A 22,572-nucleotide genomic window follows, 5' to 3' on the forward strand; every position below is an offset into this window, starting at 1 on the left:
ACTAGATGACAGGGCTTGTTTGCCATGGCCTCCAAATTTGACTGATCTGATCCCATGCAATTTTTTCTTTGAGGGTTTACAAGGGATCTAGTATATGTGTCACTGTTACCAATTGACCTATTTGAATTGAAAGACAGGATTGAAGCATCAATTCAGACTTGCTGATTGAAGTATGGGATGAAGTTTTCTATCGGCTGGTTGTGTAGTGTGTGATGAATGTTGTTCAGATTGAACACTTATTGGCAAAACTGTTGAGTTGATCTTTCATTTTTGTATAATTTATCAATGCAGGTAAAACTTAATAAATAAATATTACATAATTTTAAAACTTCGATATTATGTAAAACCACTCAGTTTTGCTGGTCAGCTTAGGATGAGTTCTTGTTATTGAGATTGTATTGTTTTTGGGAGTGACTTTTGCTAATGTAAGTTCACCATTATAAATTGGTTATGGTAGCTGCTAATAGAAAGACAATCTGGAATTTATATCTTTTACTAAACCTGCAACATATTTTTTGTGTTTGAGCAATGATAACCTTTTTTTTGTGGCTGTATAAAAAAAACTGAGCGTGTTATGCAAGTTTTATAGTAATGCACCCAATTTTTTTTGTTAACTATATGTTAATAAACCATAACATGTTAATTATATTAATCGTAATAAACCATTTTTTAACTGATCATAAATAAAAACAAGCAAGTGAATTTATGATTTCATTTATCACATTTAACTAGATAGAATTAAACAGTTCTTCCAAAATTTCTTTAAAATAGTTTCAGTTTTGAACTTACACCACTTATGCCAAATTATGAATTTATGCCAAATAAAAATTATGAGTGTTGATAATAATGGTCAACTTCCAAGTGGTTTGCGTAGGGTATTTCTCTTCACTGTAAACACTTAACACTTTCAAACTTGTTTACATGCCTATTGGTTGGTAAACTAGTGATTTATTTAAAAAGTATAAAATTACTCAGTATTTAATTTGGGATAATATGAATTGATATTTATTTTATTTTTTAACGTTATGGAGATTTTTACTTTTTATTAACTAGATTGGTTATTACTCGATAAATAAGAATAGAACACTCGCTAAAAAAATATTCATGTAAACAAAATAAACTACACCAAAAACAGAAATGAAATTTTCTTGAGCACTGCACTTTCATTTTGTAATTACAAGTAGAATAATACTTAACATAATTTTTACAAATTTAACCAGAGTATAGGAAACAATTAAAGCTAATTCAGTTTTCACAGACCCTGCTTAAATTTAGCTCAGTAGTTATTTAAAATGTCTAAATATTTCAAGTCCTAGTAAAGCCAGTTATTTTTACACGGACTTGAATACTAGATCGTGGATACCGGTGTTCTTTGGTGGTTGGGTTTCAATTAACCACACATCTCAGGAATGGTCGAACTGAGAATGTACAAGACTACACTTCATTTACACTCATACATATCATCCTCTGAAGAATTATCTAAACGGTAGTTACTGGAGGCTAAACAGGAAAAAGAAAGGAAAATGTCTAAATATGAATACCTAGACTAACTACAAGTATGATAAACTGTACAATTTCTGTATGCTTAAATAAATACTGCTTTGTACTTTGTTGAATGTACCCTGGCATAGAACTGAAAGTGTTACAAAACTATTGCCTTCTGTACAATTTGAAAATGTATTCTCTTGTATGTCTATTATTATTCCTTTTATGTTACATTTTCAAATTTAATTTAATACAGACTGTAAGATCCTATTTCTTCTGTTTTGCTAAGCTGGGTAGGCAAGCAGTAGGTTAGTAAAACAAAAATTATGCAACTTTTTTTTTTCAGTATCAATATTCATTTTTATCTGTTTTGTTTTGTAAAAAGAATTTCAAATGTTGATCTCTTAATGTACAAGTACCATCAAAAAGCAGTTGTTCAACTGATTTGTAAAACACTACTATTTATTATTTGTTATAAGTAGTATGTGAAATGTAGTTGAAGTATTGAAGATATAGAGAAAAAGTCAGTATATTGTAGAGAGGAGAACTGAAATGGCTTTCTTAAAAATATTTATCAAAGATGAGCTGTGACACAATAATTCTTATCAAGGTGTGTAAAATTTATAAAAACAAAAAATAGTTGATAACTACAGAAATTGTAGCTCAGAATGGGTGCTGTGATGTTCTACCCAAGTAAAACGATGCATGAGGCAATATCATTCATGACATTGTCAACAAAAAAAAAAATTAACCTAAATTTTAATTACTTTTTTCCTTTATGTCCGATAAATAAGAATTATAAAAAAAAAAATAAAATTAACCCATTGAGGTAATATAGCCACATGGAAAAATTTAAAATAAATGAAAATATGTTTTAATAAAATTTCAATTTATTATTTGTTATGTCTAAAGAGAGACATGTTGTGAAACTGCTTTACAGGCATATCTGTGGTGTAATGGAATTTATTGACTACCTTATGAATGATACTTTTTCCATTTTGTAATGAATGTAGGCTATTTTTTATACTCACAAATTGTATACAATATGTGAAATATATATATATATATATATATATATATATATATATATATATATATAAAAAGCCTCAACTTTATGATAACAATAATGGACTACAAATTGATCTTAAATTTAATATGCACTATACTTAATATGTTAAAGTATGCAGTAGGAATATAGTACTGAAATAAAGTGGATTAATTAGGTAGTACATTGTAATAATAGTAAGCATCAATGAATAATAAAAGTTTCAATAATATAAATTAAGGTATTTTTAATTACTTAATTACAGACCTAAAGTTGATATAATGTATATAATATATTAGTTTAATTTTCAAAACTTTATAAACAATATATATATATATATATATATATATATTTTAAATAGGTTATTTAATCTGCTATTTTATAGTTTACTTACTAAAATATGATTTGATTCAGTTACGTTTTAACATCTTTAATATGTTTAACATGCTTTGAATCATTTTAGTGCTGTATTATTTCTGTCAACCTCTACTTGAACTAAAGAACATTACGAGCTTAATATTTTGGTCTTCATCTTTGCCATTGCTGTTGTCTTTATTATTTTCTTGAATTACATTTGCTATTCTTGGTTAAGCATTATTTGAAATATTAATTTATTATTGTTGATATACACTGCTCTGTTAGAATTTGTATTAAATCTGATTCTCAAGTATGTATTTAGCATAGATAAGCTATCTATGCTAATAAGATTAGAAGTTAATTCTTTATTTTCTGTGTCCATATTTCCCTCTGACAGAAAAAAAATTATATTTTTTCTTGCGGTTTCTAATGTAAATTAAAAAATTTTCTCTTGCAGTTCTGTAATCCAATGTTTTAATGAGAAAAACATTATCTTGTAAAAGAAATAAATTTTTATGAAAAAAGATGGGGAGACAAAATTTATCTGTGGTATTCTCAAATTCGTAGTAAAACTGGGTAGTACTTTACTTATCTTTATGCAGTCATTAGATTATTATGAAATATCCATTGAAATAATATAAGGATAGACTAATTTGTTGTTTTACTCTATCTTCCCAATCTTGTGGTTGTAAAATGTAGCATCTAAATTAATATACAAGTAATATCAGTCAAATGTGGCTCTTTCTCAAACAATAGAAATGTTTATTATGGACCCAGTAATTGTGAATGGAATTGTGGAACTTGTAGGATAGAATATAAATTTCATTTTAGAGAACTTGGTGTGCCGACAGTATTCAGTTGGATGACAGCAGATCACAACTTGATTTTCTCTTATATGCCTTATATAGGATACTTCTTCATATGTGTTGTAGTATTCTAGGCTGTAACTGGTGTCTCATATTAGGTTATTTATAAGATAATACAGTGTTAACAGTTATAAAATATTAAAATGTATGCCTTAAAAGCTTGAAACATTTACTAAGGTGTCTAAGGGCATTTAAGAAAATTTATAAACTGTTGATAGAATTATTTGCTAAGGAGTTACCATAAAGTTGTATACTGATCTGTAGTATGGATTTTTATTTTATTTTATTTTTTGTTTTTTTATGCCCATGCCCATTATTTCCAGTTAAATCTGGGATTTTAAGGTTGGATAAACACTCCCTTTATGCCCAGATAATCCTTATTTTCAATTAACCGCACATTTAAGGAATGGTTGAACTGAGACTGTATAAGAGTACACTTCATTTACACTCATACATATCATCCTCTGAAGTAATACCTGAACGGTAATTTACAGAGGCTAAACAGAAAAAAGAAGATAATTGATGCCAATCTATGAAAGGGAATCTATGGTGTTGAAATTTTGTAGTCCATGAAAAATGTTAGACCATTTCAGAATGCGAGAGATGCCGTGTCTGTATTTTTTTGATGAAAGATAGAGTGCTACTATTCCATTAAGATTTTGGAGTCAGATTTTTTTTATTAATATTTACTTTGTTCCTTTTTTTTGTTACTGTACATTTAAAACCATTATTTTTTCATGGTTTGTAATAATTTTAATATTATAATAATAATTGTTCAATAATTATCCTGTATAATTACTTTTTGAAGAGTTATTGATAAGAGATTGAATAAACCTAATTGCCATGCTGTAATTTGATCAACTGCCTATCATAAGGCAGAAAGCAAATATTTCTTTTATTGAAAGCAGCAATGTGTTCTCAAATTATAAAACTTACTATTTTGTATTAGGGTTTAAATCAGTCTTATTTTTATTTTTTGTTCTGTTATTTATAAACAAATTTTTTGAAAAAGTCATTTTTTGAAAATTAGCTATCTGTTGTATGATGGCATTAGCTATCATATACTCCTTATCTCTTATAAACTGTAATAGTAAAAGAACATGTAGAAAATGTATCTACAAAAAAAAAATTTTTTCTAGGTTTTAAGTACTAAATGTACATCAATCATGTATGTACAAGTCTGATTAAAATTTATTGATTTTTTAAACTTTTGAATTTTTTGTTGATTCGTGTGTAATTACAAAATTATACTCATTGTTTAAAATTGATGTTATTATTATTGACTTATTTGAATGTTATTACACTCAAAATGTTTTGTTACATTATTTTGCTACTGATCATTAATTTTGTTAAAATTCTTTTAAATTTAAAAAAATATATTTATAAAAATGTATTTTTAGATCTGTAAATAAATAGTATATTTCTTTTATATTGAGTGGATTATTGTGGCTGTTAAAGTGAATATTATCAGATGTGCAGTAAACATAATGTAGAAAATAATAGATAGAGAGAGCGAGAGAGAGATATTATTAACACCATTTTTCGTGCTTAGTTTTATTTCAGCTTAGAAATAATAATTAATCTGTGATATTGGTCTACTGTGTGTTAATTAAAATCATAAAATGTATTCAAAAAAATGATAAAAAGATAGTGTCTTTTTTAATTTTTAAAGTAATTTTTAAGATCGAGGAAATGCATTTTTCTAATTTTTGTAAATTGGTTAAACCTACTCATAATGGAATCTTAAACAGCTTTAAAAAAAAAAAAATGTTTCACAATTTGTCAAAAGTAACTGATATATATAACTTATTTACATACAAATTTTTTTATGCGATCTACAAGGAAGGATCTGGATTATTTGAACCTACTCCTTCCTTTATCTAAACAGTATTCAATAAATGTATTTCTTGATTGTATTCATACTACCATAGACACAGATTTTCAGTTGTGCCTACAAATTACAAGTCTGTTTTAATTTTCATCAAATTATTAACTTAATATATAATTTATTCTTTATAATTACACAGAAAATAAATTATTTTATATTCAATTTTTCATAAAAAGGCGATTTTGTACTGATTGTTGGCTATACATTAGCCAAAAATTGTGTACATTTATCATTAAAATTATTTACATTTATGCTGAAATAAAAGAAATGTTGGGTTTATTATTCTTTCATGCTTTAATATTAAGTTTAATAAGCTGGGGGTGTTTACTGGTTATGTGGGATTGGTGATCAGCTCTTTTATGATGCTCTAGGGTCTGGACTCAATTGGTTAAAGGTATACAATAATATTTATTGATTTTTTTTTCATGATTAGGATTTAGTTAACAGCTTTGATATAGGATAAAATTTAAGTGCTGAACAGTTAAAAGTCTTACAGTCTATTTTAGACTACTTGCTGATCTGTGTGGTAAAATCATAGTGAATTTCGACTTTCAGATTCTGGTAAAAATACACAGATGTTACTGTTGTTTATTGGAAGAGAAACTTGTTAGTTGATACTAATTAATTAAAATAATTTTTTCAGGCGAGGTAATAGAATTTAAGTCACATTTTGGAAATAGTAACTGTTGTGTGGTTTTCATTGCAAAGCTACTGAACTTTTATTTTTTAATTTTCCTTTTCAACTTCTGAATGAGCAAGATTTAGTATTACTTAGTACATCCACTGTTAAGTGGATAATGCAGTATTATTTTTAAGACTGTATTTTAGGAACTGGGGAAAATTCCATTGTATATGTTTCCCACCTTAATAAGAATTCCATTATTAGCGGGTTTTGCTGTAGTTTGCTTGCACTGCTTTGAGTATAAATATTTTATTCTTAAGAATTAAAAAAAAATTGATTTTTCAACTGCTTTTATATTAACTGTTTACTGTGCTACTGTGTTTAGTAGGTAATATCACGTACTGCCACTATTGAAGTCACCTTCTTCCTGCATGTAGTTAATCAGAGTCATCAAATAGAAATTGTTCACATGTAAAATTTATTTTTTGTATTTTTAAAGTACGATTAGTAAATATAGTGTCATTTCATTTTCGGTTTATGGCATCTAGATTTTTGGGAGATTAAGATAAAATGCCTGTTCATTTGTATGTTTACATCAGTTAAAAATATCATTTAATCAAAATTTGTATGATGTGCTGAAATAAATTGTTGAGTAATTACTATACTTTTTTTTGTGAATTAATATTTGTTTCCTGTATTTACTTGTTATTTTTTGTAAAGAAATTGCTCTTTTCTGTTTTTATAGAACTCTGATGTTATTACAGTAGATCCATCTTAACCAGACATGTGTCCTTGTATTTTTCTAAATGAGAATATTTTAACTATTATAATGGATTAACATTTAAAAATTTACTTATCTACTAAAATACTGGAAACCTAAAAATTTGTATCTTTAAAATTTAAGTTGGCCACACACTTACACAGTTTTATAAATAATTGACGTTGTAACAGTAGTAATAAAATATAAAATAATCTTAATAAAATATTTAAAATAGATTTTAACAATTCTCTTTGTGGAAATGTGCCTCCAAAAGATCTTTTTTGAAGTAATTATGTGGCTAATTCATTGGTGTTATTGTAGGTGACATTATTTTTGTTCATGGTGTTCATTTAAAAGAGATTAGGAAACTAAAGTAACAATTAATTAAATAATATGTTTAATCGATGGTTGCATTTGTTCATTCAGTATTACATGGAATATTTTTTTGTCAAGTGTTGTATGTTAACTTCACATTGGTTCTATGTTCTACTTGTAAAATTCATATTTTGTTTGAGATAATTTGTAAAGGTTGACTATACTGTGTAGTCCTTGTATATATTTCTTTGTATGTGGGTATACATACATTCATTCTGGTCAGTATTATACTTGGTGGAGTCACTAGTTGAATTTATATACTGTTGATAAGTTGGTCTTATTTTGCATTAGTTGCATGGTCATGTGTATCTTGTCTGTGGTATTGAAAACTATTTTGTAACTTTTTCTGCAAAAGAAAGGTGTAAATATGTACAGTTACCGACTCAAATGTGATTAATTAGATTTGTAATATATCTTATTTATGACCTAATTTACTTGTTGTGATTGAAATTATTCATCGGAAATGCCTTTCTCCAGAGTTAGGTCCCTCATAAGATACACAGTACTAGCAAACCAACTGTTATTTTGCACATTACATGTGTAATATATGTTATTTATTGATTAAATAATTTGGTTTTATTTAAATTTAAGTAAGAATAAGGTTAGATTTGCTTTAGGTTAAATCGAGCAGAAGTCTTGGATTGTGACTCTTGATCAGATAAATGACGATAAGTTTCTGTCAAATTACCTAACTTAATCTTAAGTTAAATCCAACTGAACTCGACTAAATTTTGCTTGTACAGTTGCTTATTTTTTTAAATATTTTACATTTACTAAAACCCATAACACCCCTTAAGCTTAACATAACTTAATTTAACCATTCATAATCTAATCTCATTTTTAACATAATTTCACCTAAACCAAATTATTTAGTCAGAAAATTATGTATATAACATTTGTACAGTGCTGAATTGTGAAATTTTTGACTGAGGGTCGTAACTCGGGTGAAAGTTGTTTCTGCCAAATGATTTTAATTAAAATGAATAACTTAGTTCTAAATAAGATATAAGGGTGTCTGGGCAAAAGGTATCCTAAAGTAATGGCAATGGTCGTAATCTATTAAACGTTGGTTCAATCTACAGAAAATATTTCCAACATTTGTTCTGTATATTCTTTAAGGTCAGCAGAATACGTATGCGCCGGCAAGCTGACTCACAATGCACTTGTAGTCAGTCATAGCCAGTCGGAATATGGACCCCACAACATAAGGTTCAGTGCGTGCTTTGGTTTTTGAGTTACAATCAGTTACGCGTGTTCAACGGTATGTACGAACTGAATGGAATATCGATCCTCTTACATCCAAGTCTATTCGTCAGTGGAATACGACTTTTGGAAGTCTTCCAAAAGTTTCAGCTAGTGACGAGACTTTGGAGCGTATTCGCGATGCATTCACTGCCATTCCTGGAAAGTCTATTAGTCTATTATACGAACTGTAAATAACTCGTTCGACCGTACATTGATCTAAATGGCATTGCGAGCATACAAGTTACAACTCCTTCATCGCAATAAACCAAATGATCGCCACCTATGATATCAGTTTGTTGCAGAGGCACTGTGTCGAAAACAACCCTAATTATATTTATAAGTTGTTATTTAGTGATTAGGGAACCTTTCATAAGTGCGGAAAGGTTAACAAACTCATTTGTCAAATTTGGCCTTCTAATAACCCCCATACAATAATCGAAAATGAAAGGGACATACTAAACATCAATATTTGTTTTAAGGCCGCACAAAAATGACACCATCGTCACGTTCATGATGAAGCCCACTGTGACACAACACATGTACCTCGATATGCTTGAGAACTTTGCTGTTCCTCAGATTCCAACAAGGTGGTGTTCGACCACAGTTTCATCAAGATGTTACCATGTTCTTGAGCAGCACTTTCCCCCGATGTTGGATCGGATGAGAAAGAGAAACTGCATTGCCACTTACATTTCCAGTTATCACTCTTTTTGTTGGGAATTTATTAAAAGTTATATGTACCAAAGAAAAGTTCGAGATTTGGACAATTTAAAACAGAGAATTGTTGAAGCTGTTAATCTAGTAACGTCACAGGTGCTCCTAAACATCTGGCAAGAGTTAGATTATCGTCTAGACGTCTGCCGAGCTACAAAAGGTGTACACATTGTACTGAACTAACTTACATTAAAACTTGGTGAATTGCTGTGTTTATTAATAAAGAGATTATTATATTTTATTAACTGTTTCAATTAATATAAGCTGTTAGATATCTTTGGCCAAACATTTGTATTCCAAAGAGGTCAGTCAGTATATAATTACCGTTAGAAATAATGTATGAATGTTGGTTTATGTGTATCTTGGTTTTTTCTAACCACTTGATAGTGGGTATACTTGCAACAGTGCTGTGGTAACTCTGCTCCTGTAGGAATATCATAGTTAGATCCAAAAAGATTTGGTTGCATAATTTTCATGTATTTTAAGCATCATTAAAGTTTTTTGAAGAATTATTATTACACTTTTGTTAATTACAGTGATCAGTGGATCAATATTTCATGCCTTCTTTTGTCGATGAATGAAAAAGCTAACTTATGTTGTAAACTTAAAAAAAAAATCTGATGTGGACATCACATGACTTCCTTGTAGGCCTATTAAATTATATATAAACATTTTTAAAAAATGAAAAGTACATAAAATTTTATTTCATTAATAACTTTTGATATTTTTTCATACTTTTTTAATTGTTATTACTGAATTATAATTTATAGTAAAACATTTTTTACAATCAGAGGTTAATAATTATGAGTATTAATAAATCAATACACGAGGCTCGGCTGATAAATTTTGCAGATATATGCGTAGCGTGGGAATGAAAAGAGATATTGGAATGAAATAAAAAATGAATAAAAGTACAATACCTTAGCTACAAAATGCAGTATTCATTTTTCAATATAATTCCCTTTTACACTGACACACTTTTTCCAAGTGTGACAAGTTTTTGAATTCCCTCACTGAAACATTCTGGTGGTCTTTCTCGGATCCAAGTGGTGGCCACTTGGATCCGAGTTGGATCCGAGGTGAAGGCAGCTGTGGCAGCTGCCTTCACCTCATCGTTCGTGGTGTAATGATAACACTTTTGAGATCCCGCTTGAGATGAGGAAAGAATGGAAGTCGCATGGAGCCAAATCCGGCGAGTATGACGGATGCGGAGTAGGCTTTGACCATCATGCGGATTTGACCATCAATTTTAATGTTATACTTATATTACTTGTTAATGTAAGTTCACTTTTACTTCAGTAGAAATTAGGCCAACCTAGATTGCCGTTCTCTTCAAATTCACTATCAGTAATAGGTCCATTTTCTTGTTTCTTTGCAGAATGCCTTCTTATAGGATCTTGCTTTTTAATAAACCCTTGTTAAAATATATCCTGTGCATCTTTATTGTTGAATGAGTAAAAATTATTCCATAAATCAAATTTGGTTTCCTCTGTGAATCTAGAATAACATTGAACTTTGCTCTTGCAGTTAAATGTTTCCTGTACTTAAGCAAGAACAGTATTACCTGAATAAAATGTATACTGTTTACCTTTAAGCCTTGCATTTTTAACAGTGTACCTTTTGTATTTTCTTGATTCTTACTCCTTTTCTTAATTGCTGGTTCATCACAATCACTACTATTATCTGTGGACATCATGAACACAGTTACATCTTAAATGTAATAAAACAAATCGGTTAGGATGAGAAAAATGAATCAAAACAAATAGGTTAGGATAAAAACAATGACCAGCAATAACAATAGCTAACATAGTATATTAAAAATCTTTTAGCATACTATGCTATAAAACATACTAATAAATTAACTTTTTATTAATATGTTAAATATTAATGATATTAAATAATTCATATTATATAATAACTGATATTTGTTATTTATTTTTATATTTTAAATATTTATTTAAAAATATATAATTTAATATTAAATTAAATTATTATTATGTTTTTTCTTTAATATTATGTTTTTGTATTATAAGAACAGAACAGACTTATCAACCTAAACTTGTACCAACTAAAAACCTTAAGTGTAGAAATGGCATATGTAACAGCATGATGTTGTTTATGTCGATAATTATCGACAAGTGCAGAATTATCACATTTGTTATGCAGAATTAATAATTTTATTGGCCCATTTGACAGTGAAAGAAGCATTGCACATGTGCTTTTCCTGCACAAAAACATGTGTTTTAGACAGATCACAGTTCTGTAAAAAAGTGAAAATGACAAAAATGCCACATGTGCCCTTTCTACAATTAGTCAACAAATACAGTTGATAACTACCTCAAAAAAAATTACCATTGTCTTTGTTATATAAAAAAAATATATACCTGTTCATGATCAAAATGCAATATACTTGTGGTTTTTAATTTCTACAGGTGAACAATTTTTTTTAATAAATTTTTTTGTTTTAGATCTTGTAATGTTTTTAATTGTAACTTATGGATTTCACGATTTATGAAAATTTTAGTTTGTGAATAAATCAGTTCAGTGAAGAGTTAGCCAAACATAAAATTACAGAATGTTAAATGTTCTTTAGTAAAAATTGGTTAAAATACAAAGTTGTTTTTGATTTAAGCATTGAAAACTTCTGATTTTGGTTTTGATATTATAGGCCCAAAATCCATTTTTTTTTTTGAGTTGCTCAGTTTTCCTTCATTTTACAGTACTGGTAAAAATGACTAATAAAAGTTTTTCAGAGCATAGTATTTATTAAAAACAATCCTTTGTTTTATTGTATGATTAAGAAATTTTAAAAAATTTATTAACCACTGGATAAACAGTGGTGTCAATTTATACACCACTATAATATAAATGGTAATTAAACAGTGACAACCAGTAACTTGGTAAATGAAAAATACTTTGTTAATAAATGTGTTAATTGCATGTTACATAAGAGTCTTTCAGTTATTTATTTATGTTGTCTCAATGATGCACAATATAACAGCCTATTTAAAATGCTTTAGAAAAATGGTAAGATATTTTTTTTGTTTGGTATTTTTTATTTCCCTGGGGAAATAAATCAGGTTTGTGGTTCTTCTATAATTGTGGAACAATTTTTTCAAATCTGTTCTCATTTATGAATTTATAGTTGTTTATTTCACACTCTTACTTACTGTTTAGTTAGAGTTTAGAAAAAAATACAAATTAATAATAGAAATAATCAAAATTAATTTGCTATAACTCAAAAACTACAAAGTCCATGTATACAGTAAAATTTTTTCAAAATACCCAAACATAAAACTTGGTCTCTTTCCTCTGGACTCAGCTACTGTCACCCGCTTCCCCTAAATCTCATCCTTCCACCTGAAATTTGGTCATCATCTTTTTCTCTGCTTGACCCTGGAAATCCATTTGGTACATATTTTTTGCCCATCAGTTTTCTTCCATTCTATTCTTCGATTCGTATCCTGGCCTGCTTTTATTTTATAATGTGTGTTTCTCTTTCCCGCTCTTCTGCCTCATGTTCCTCAATAGCTCCTCATTGCTCAATCTTTTCATTTGCTTCATGCTAAGCACAATTCTTGTCATCCTATATTGTGTTACTTTTATATTTTTTCTAGTGTATTTGAAAGTTTCCAAGTTTGACCTCCATACAGGATAGTTGGGTATACACAGCTCGGTAACCTTCACATTCAGTTCTTTTGAAAAATTGCCGTACATAATTCTACCAGGAGACCAATGTTTTCTCTGAGCAGAGTTAATTCTGCTCTTCACTTCTTTACTTCCTCTTTGCTGGAAAGAAAATATTTATTCCAAATATTTATAATCCTCTCCATACTTAATGTTAAACCTTGTTTACATGTACAGGACCTTTTTACAGCATTGGTGATAATATCTTTGTTTTGTCAGAATTTAACAATAGCCTTTTATTTCTGTTCATTCTTACAATACTCTTTACAGTTCTTCATTCATGCCCATTATGTCAAAGAGAATCTCAAATTTGATAAACAGTACCCAATCTTTTTTCTAAAAAAATACAGGCTATGTAGGATGTTAAAGTTGTCAAAACATTATACTAAATAAAGATGCTAAATAGCAGTTTATATTTTTTAATTTTGTGAATAAATCTATCAACGCTAAATGAAATAATTATTACGGAAAAAGGAGTAGCAAATTGTATACATTTTAACATTTTTAAAGTATTTTATATTTTTGAATATGCATTGTCACTAAGATAATTGACAAAGAATTTGAAGCCTTATGTAATTATTTAAAATTCAAAATTGTTTAATTTTATAAAATTAGTGATTGATTTGTAATATGAATTTCTTAATGTGCATTGATTTTGACTGACTTCTATAAAAGAAGGAGGTTTTCAATTCTACTGGTTTACTTTGTAGTCTTCACAGATGTCATAAGTCCATGACTTCCATTGTCAGTCTCTTCCACTCATATCTTTAACATGCCTCCACCAACCAGTCACCATTATGAGCTGCCTCTGATGATTTCTCTCATCCCCACATCCTATCTTTTCCTTAGTCAGCTTGGTCTTCTGACTCCATTATACTTTAGGCTCAGAGTGCTTTTTATAGTAGTATTAATGATCTGTTCTTGCTGTATGTCCTGCCCACAGTATTTTTTTTTAGATTTGTATTATTGGCTTGTTGTACAGCTCATGTAGTTCTTTGTTTTCCCTCCTATGCCATTCCTGTCTCTTCATCCAGCATTGTCCATATATCTGCCTCAAATCTTTGTTCTCAAAGGACATTAGTTCTTTAATCCAACTTTCTTTTACAGGCTCAAGTTTCACACCCATAGGTTAATATCAGCTGTTTAATTGTACAGCACATCTTCTCTTTCACATTTTTTGAGACTGATTTGGACTTAAGAATGCTGTTAACTGACCAGATGCTCTTATTTGCATTTGAGATGGGATGGGTCTCTTCTTTGATTTCATTTTTACAATTTATTTTTATTCCTAGGTATGTGAAATCCAACTACTTTTTTGAATGACTCGCCATTAATTTTAAGTATTTGTCTTAACTTACTTTTCATTTTTTATTCACCACCATATATTTAGTTTTATCTACATTGATTTGTAGACCATTTTCTCTGTACTTTCTTTAAGTTCCTTTACATGTTTCTCAATTTCCTCTACTATAGTTCCCACTGTTACTATGTCATCAGCAAATGTGAGGATTCTTAACCAAGCTAACTTCACTTCGCCACTATCACTGATGACCTGTGCTATCCTTTCTAATGCTATGTTGAATATAAGGGGAGATAGGCCATCTCCCAGTTTGATTCCACTCTCTATAGTGAATGGTTCAGAGTCTTCACCCAGTAATTTTACTCAGTTCTTTGAGCGATTGATACAGATTTTTGTCATTTTTATTAATTTCTTCAGGATTCTGAGGTTACTCATAGCAATTCAAACCCTTTTTTTTGTGTATAAAAATAAATGACATGCCTGACTGGGATCTGAAGCTGGGACCTCCAAATGAAAGACTGAGATGCTACCACCCATATCACGGAGGCCGGCAATCCAAACCCTTGACCTTATTGAGCTGTCATATGCTTTCTGAAAGTTTACAAACAGGAGATGTGTTACTTTATTGTATTCCAACCTTTCGTTGAGTAACTTTCTCAGTGCAAAGATTTGGTGAATTTTTGAGTGATTGGTACTCTCCTATCACTCCTTTAGTTGTTTCTTCTAACCTAATTAGTTTTTTCCTGAATTTTTACGGGCATCGACTACTAAGGTCATTAACCCTCGTCACGTTCTTAGAAAGAAGTTAGTATCACCATCAGGATCGTCATATGTAAGTGTGTAAAGGGCCCTTACATTTTATTTAAAAGCACAAACTACACAAAAACATTAAGACACAAGATAAAACAACACTTACGGGATGTAAAGGGCCCCGATATTAAAATTTGAGATAAGGTTCTCAAAAGACCATGAAATTAAAAATACAACTTATCAATACCTTCTACAATACTTATCTTATTCCTTCTACCTGTCTCGTTTATAGTTTAAGTACCCTCGGGGCGACCAGAACCGCCGTTGAGCAGTATATCAGTCGCGCCAGGGCACCGTGGCAGTTGACTCCTCCTTATATACCGTGGCAGTATGGACTCCTCCATAGCTACTTATAAATAGGCTATAGGCATGCATCACGCCCACCCATAGCCTCGCGCCCTCAGTTTACCCTTGAGGGTCCCCCATGCTATCATTGGACACACCCCGACTCACTGCTCTTGAATGCAGACGAGCCAGGATGGCCTAGGCAAGAGGGCTACCTCCCGTCACTACACGTGCCACGCTTCGAGACTCCCATATACATAATGAATTTCACTTAGAGATTCTTTAACACAGCTTTAAAAATTTTTCAACTTTTACAACTTGTAAGAAGTCACTTGAAGAAGATAGTTGCATTTCCATTATCCAGATCAGCAGTAATGTCACTTCTTAGACGGAACCTCTTTCTGAGGCCCACTCAGGTCCACTCATATATTGTACACTCTTCTATTAGATGCTTAATTGTAAGTGTTTTATTACAAACATCGCACATTGGTCTCTCTTCGCCGGTTAACAAATATGAATTTGTCAATCGCGTGTGACCGATTCTAAGTCTGGTCATAGCTACTTGTTCACGGCGAGTCTTAAAGTCGCTTTTCCATTTATATGGAGAAGTTTTCACTGAGTTTAATTTTGTATTTAAACTCTTCAAATCAGTATTCCATTTGTTTCTTACTATGTTCGTTAGACAGTTTTTAACATCTGCCACTCTTACAGGAAATGCATCCAAATCATAGCAGACTGTTGCCTTTCTGGCAGCTTCGTCTGCGCTTTCATTACCTGTAATACCAGCATGCCCTGGAGTCCATACAAATACGCATCGCTATCCTCGTTGGTTTAGAACATACAAAATGGACAGGATGTTTGCAATTAGGACATCCTTAATGATCTTGTTCCGAATTGCAACAAGTGCACTTAGAGAATCGGAACATATTAGTACTCTCTCTTCGCAATAATGTTCTATGTAGAGAAGAGCTTGCTGAATGGCAGTAAGTTCTGCCGTGTAGACACTGGCCATATCTGGCAGTTTCCAACAATGGGCTTCTCCATTTCGATGTTAGTATGGCTACTCCACCTCTAACTCTAACATTTGGCGGTTGATCTCGCCGAAATATATCATATCCTTTTAATTTAAAATTTTCATTTCGCCTGAAATGTGTTTCTTGCAGACATATACAAATCGGGTCTACATCATGTACCAAGCGTTGGAGCTCATGGATGTTTGAAAAACATCCATTGATGTTCCATTGTACTATCCACTCGCTGATTTTAAATTATATTATTGCCTGGGTTTTCCCTTCAGTCATTCTTTTTTTCTTTTCTTCTCCATGCTGCGAACAGCCTCGTGTTCGCGGAGAATGTCGTCGCCGAATCGTAGCTTCCGGTCTCCGAATCGGAGACCAACGAAGCCGCCGACGACGACGGACATTGGTCGACGCCGGTTTCAGGCGCCGATTGAGAAGCAGCAACCTGGCCGACCCCCGACACGAGAGTAGCACCGGTCACCGCCTGTGGAAGGGGGGAAATTCGCCCCCCTTGTGTGGATATTTGTGGCCTCTGTGGTTTAGAGGCCACCTCAGTTGCAGGAGGCTTGGCAGCCTCCATAACACACTCTTTCTTCTTATCCTGAAGGATCTCGCTGAGACGGACTTGACATTCTGGTTTGGCGTCCGTTTTCTTCTCTACAGGAGCAACTTTCATTTTTATAGATTTATCTTCAGCAGGCTGAACCACTCTCTTTGGCTTAACAAATTCTTTGCTGCTGAAAGGCTTCATATTGTTTTCAATGATCCTATCAATCATGATAGCCAAAGTAGGCGCAAGTTTGTTTATAATTTGTGTCTCATCTACAGCAATTGGAGCAGGAGCAGGAACAGCAGCCGCAGCCTGAGCATAGGTTGTTGTTGCTCTAGGTCTGCGGGCATTTACAATCTTCTTTGCTTCGAAGTAGCTGACCTTTTGCAGGGTTTTTACTTCCTGCTCAGCTACCTCGTCTTTGTAGACAGGACAGTTCCTGGATCTACAAGAATGTGTTCCTTTACAATTGATGCATGTGGGAGGCTCTTTACATGGCTCTCCCTCATGCAACTCATCGCCGCACACGCATATTTGCGGTCTCTCACATCTTACAGCAGTATGGCCAAAACGTTGGCACTTGTAGGATCTCATTGGCTGCGGTACAAATGTCCTCACATCCAATGGATGTATTCCCGCGCTTACTTTCTCTGGCAAAGTAGGCCGGTTAAATGTGAGAACATAAGATGCTGAAGGAAATACTTCGCCATTCCTTCTCATGTTCAATCGGCGACACTCTATTACTCCTTGTGCTGCTAGTTCTTCAACAATTTCTTGCTCTGAACAGTTTAATAGATCCCGACAGACCACAACAACCCTTGAGGTGTTGAATGTGCCATGGGGATCAACACGTACAGCTAATTCTCCTATTTTTTCAACCCTAGGAGCTTTTGCGATTGAATATCATTTACAGTTTCCACATGAAGTCCTGTGAAGGTTTTTCTAATTTCTTTAACAGGGCCTCCAGCACATTTATTTATTTCTCGAGCAATGAGGAAGGGACTCCCCTTCGAGAAATTACCATCTTCCTTTGTAATTATCAAATATTTCGGCTTCGGAATGTTGCTCTTGAAAAAAGCTTATTGCAAGCTTTTTCTGGCCTCATCTTCTATTCTTCGAGATTCCGCACTCTTACGACGTTTCGCCTCGGGCGAAACAGCCGGTTCTAAACGAGGGTGTTTTCGTGAACCCTCTGACACATTTGATTGTTGTTCAAGATTACTCATGTTGTTTATCCCTTCTGTAGCAAGGCTAGCCGCCGGGGTACACCCCCACTCCAGGGCTACCAACCTTGGAGGTCCAATCCGGTACTCCGGTGGAACCGGCATATGTCCTGGCAGAGAGCGGATGCGCAGTCTCTGCACTGACTCCAGGCTCCTACTCACCGAAGCTTTCAGAGCTCCCATGGACCGACATACATGGGCACCATTGCTACATGCTTGCCATCGCAGGGGGCATGTGGACAACGGAAGGGTCTCTGTTATACCTGCAATAACATTGACCCCGACCGCCACATCGCCAGCTCTAAATATGGTGTGAGTCCATTTCCAAATCATTAGTAGTACATATCCTGCAGGTGGCCGTAAATTCCAATCCATATGGTGACCTGAAGGTGGAAACAGGTCAAAAGAAAAGCATATCCAGGAAATTACTCGGAGCCCCGTTAGCCAGCTATATGTATTGTACATATGTACAGCTGTTGCCGCCACTGAACAATTAGTTTGTGTATCTCCTTCAGAAGTTCATCTCCTTCTTCTTTTAGTAACTTCCTGGATATGTAGTTTTGTTGCATTAATTGCTGTCCTCTCCTCTTCTAACTGTGGTACCTTAGTGACTTCTTCAGTTACATCTACATCGTGGGTTTCCTCTTAGGTGGCCACATTGGGATTAACATTCAGAGGCTCCTTGAAGTAATTCCTCCACCTTTTTATTTCCCCCGTGTTTGTTAGAGTACCTCCATTTTTGTCTTTGATCATGACCACTCCTGGCTGGAAGCCCTTCCTGACTTCTTTATTGAGGTTATAGAATCCACATACATTTTTCAATATATTTTCTCGTTCCATCTCCTCTAGCAACCTGTTATGTACAATCTCTTCTTCTTTCACAACACCCTTTTGGTCTTTTGTCTCTGGCTTTTGTGTTCTTCTTTATCTTCCACTCCACTCTGCATTGCCAATTCCTGTTTTTATCTTCTGTTCTCTAACGAGTGTTTGCATACATTGTCAAACCACTTATTTCTTTCCTGTACCCTTTTTGTAGTTACAGTATTTTTTGCTACCATCTCAATAGTTTCCTTGATGTAGGTCCAACATGTGTTAACATCCATGACATCTTTGAGTTCTGGCTGTTTTTCTTTCAGCCTTTTGTTGATATTGGATTTATACTTCATCTTATTCTCTGCCATCTTCAGTTCTTCTACAGCCAGTTTCTCCCTTGGATTTGCCATTTTCCTTTTTGAAGAGTTAATATTCTCTTTTAGTTTTGAAATTACTAAAATATGGTCAGAGTTGATATCTGCTTCTCTATAAGTTTTCACATCAATTATATTACTGTGCTCCTTTGTACTCACCAATATGTGGTCAATCTGGTTGATTGTTTTCCCATCTGGTGAGATTCCATTACATATGTCTTTGCAACGGAAGGATGTACTTTTGATACAAATGTCTTTGGACTGGGCAAAGTTTATCAGCTGTATACCATTATCATTGGAAGTTGCATATAGGCTGTCTGTTAAATACCACAGACAGACAGTATGTAATAAAATACTGTCTGTCTGTGGTAGCTTTCTTTACCCACTTTGGTGTTAAAGTCGCCTATTACAATCTTAATTCTATTTCAGCCAGACCTCTCATATGTATTCTCTAAAGACTTATAGAATTCATCTTTTAGTACATCATCCTTGTTTTTTGTTGGAGCATAGGCATTTATTATACAGATACTCTTGAATTTACTTTTCAGAATAGGTATGATATTCTAGCATTGACAAATTTTATGTCTGATGCATTCCATGCATTTATTCCTTATGAGGAAACCTGTACCTAGAAAATTTTTATTTTATATAACATGTGTTAACATCCATGACATCTTTGAGTTCTGGCTGTTTTTCTTTCAGCCTTTTGTTGATATTGGATTTATACTTCATCTTATTCTCTGCCATCTTCAGTTCTTCTACAGCCAGTTTCTCCCTTGGATTTGCCATTTTCCTTTTTGAAGAGTTAATATTCTCTTTTAGTTTTGAAATTACTAAAATATGGTCAGAGTTGATATCTGCTTCTCTATAAGTTTTCACATCAATTATATTACTGTGCTCCTTTGTACTCACCAATATGTGGTCAATCTGGTTGATTGTTTTCCCATCTGGTGAGATTCCATTACATATGTCTTTGCAACGGAAGGATGTACTTTTGATACAAATGTCTTTGGACTGAGCAAAGTTTATCAGCTGTATACCATTATCATTGGAAGTTGCATATAGGCTGTCTGTTAAATACCACAGACAGTCAGTATGTAATAAAATACTGTCTGTCTGTGGTAGCTTTCTTTACCCACTTTGGTGTTAAAGTCGCCTATTACAATCTTAATTCTATTTCAGCCAGACCTCTCATATGTATTCTCTAAAGACTTATAGAATTCATCTTTTAGTACATCATCCTTGTTTTTTGTTGGAGCATAGGCATTTATTATACAGATACTCTTGAATTTACTTTTCAGAATAGGTATGATATTCTAGCATTGACAAATTTTATGTCTGATGCATTTCATGCATTTATTCCTTATGAGGAAACCTGTACCTAGAAAATTTTTATTGGGCCCACCAATATAAATGTGAAGTCGTTCTTCATGTTGTTGTCTTTCTCTTCCCATTGAGTTTATTGAATTGTGAGAATGTCTATTTTATACCTTTCTACTTCAACTTATAGATTATCAAATTACAAAGAATTTATATATTCCATGCATCTAATCTTAGTTCACATTTCTTGTCCAGTTTCTAACTATATTTATCCTGTCAATTCCAAGGCTGATGTAATGGTTTCATAACAGCTGGTTTTTTTTAATAGAGAGGGGTCATTGGCTCATCTGCCTACTCCCACATTCTGGAGGGCTGTTTTGAGTCTCTGGCTTGACACAGCTCTGGCTCACGGTTCTGGAGCCTACTTCATCAGTGCCATACACACCAAAGAAGTATTTCCCACCCTACAGTATGGGGAATTATCAGCATGACCCTTGTTAGCACATTTATTTCCACAGCACTGAGATAAGCAGTATAGTTCTTCCATTACATGGTAGAGAAAATGGCTCTAACTGGTGTAATCACTGCCAGGATATTTTACTGAAATGCTTTTTTATTTTATTTTGAAGTTTACTCCCTACCAAATGGACCAATTTCAATAATTTATTTTTGTTTCTTAGGAAGTTACTTTGGCAGGTCTTGTAAACGTTTTTTTGTACATCTTAAATAAAAGATTTTTTAAAATTAAAAATTATAAGTATGTTGTTTTACTTACATAATTTGAAGATATTTTAACGTTTTTGTACTAATCATTAATTATTAGTAGTGGATTATTGCAGCATAAATATTTAAAGTTTATTGTCAATTGAAAAACAGAATACAAACATATAGTACATTCATATCCCAGAGAACTCATGTGGTAGCAGTATCTCTACCTTTCTTTTCCTATTTAAAAAAAGATGACGGTTTTTTGCATTTGTTTTGCGAGTGGTGTCTTTTATATAGTCAATTTATTTTTTCATATGGTCAGTGGTACAGAAAGCGATGACCATATCCAAAATTAATATTTTAACTAGCCCAATTAGTATTTTTCACAGAGTCAACATTATCCAAAATTTGAATGCACAACTAAAAGATAAACACTAAAAATAAAACCAACTAAATAAATTCTTTTAGAAATACAACAAATAAATAAAAAAATAAATACCTTCTCATTCTTTAAATTTTTACTTACTGAAGTTCACACTAAATTATAGGTGTAGTAAGTGGAAGCAGTTGTTTGTTTTTAATTTTGCACTGGCTTCTAAAATTCAAAATAAAAAAAATTATATAAGTATTTTTCTTTAATTTTGTTGAAGTTAATTCATTATTTAAGTCTTTACTCAATATAATTTTTAGACTATTCTTCTACAGAATTTCCAGTGATTTAATCTTATTTTAAACCACCTGTTTATATTTTTTCTTGATGATGTCACCACATAATGGTCCTTTGAAGCTTGTGCATGGGAAATGAATTTTGTAGCGTATGAAAAATGCCATGCCTGACCAGGATTTTTTTAAACATCATACTGTTGTTATGTTGATTAGCCATTGACCCGCTTTTATATTTATTTAAAGATTAAAAAAATTTTTTTACATCTTTAGCATTCACTCAATTTTGTTTTTATGTATTACAATTGTTTGAAATTAAATTATGAATTAGTCATTTTTTCTTGTTTTTAAAGTATGTATAGCACTTATACTAAAGGACGTCACAGTAGATACTACATATGAGTACAACTGATAAAGATTATACTAATATTTTATCATAAAACATTGTCTTATTTCTACCTTG

The sequence above is a fragment of the Lycorma delicatula genome, chromosome 1 (genome assembly GCF_047948215.1).
Source record: "Lycorma delicatula isolate Av1 chromosome 1, ASM4794821v1, whole genome shotgun sequence".
Classification (NCBI taxonomy): domain Eukaryota; kingdom Metazoa; phylum Arthropoda; class Insecta; order Hemiptera; family Fulgoridae; genus Lycorma; species Lycorma delicatula.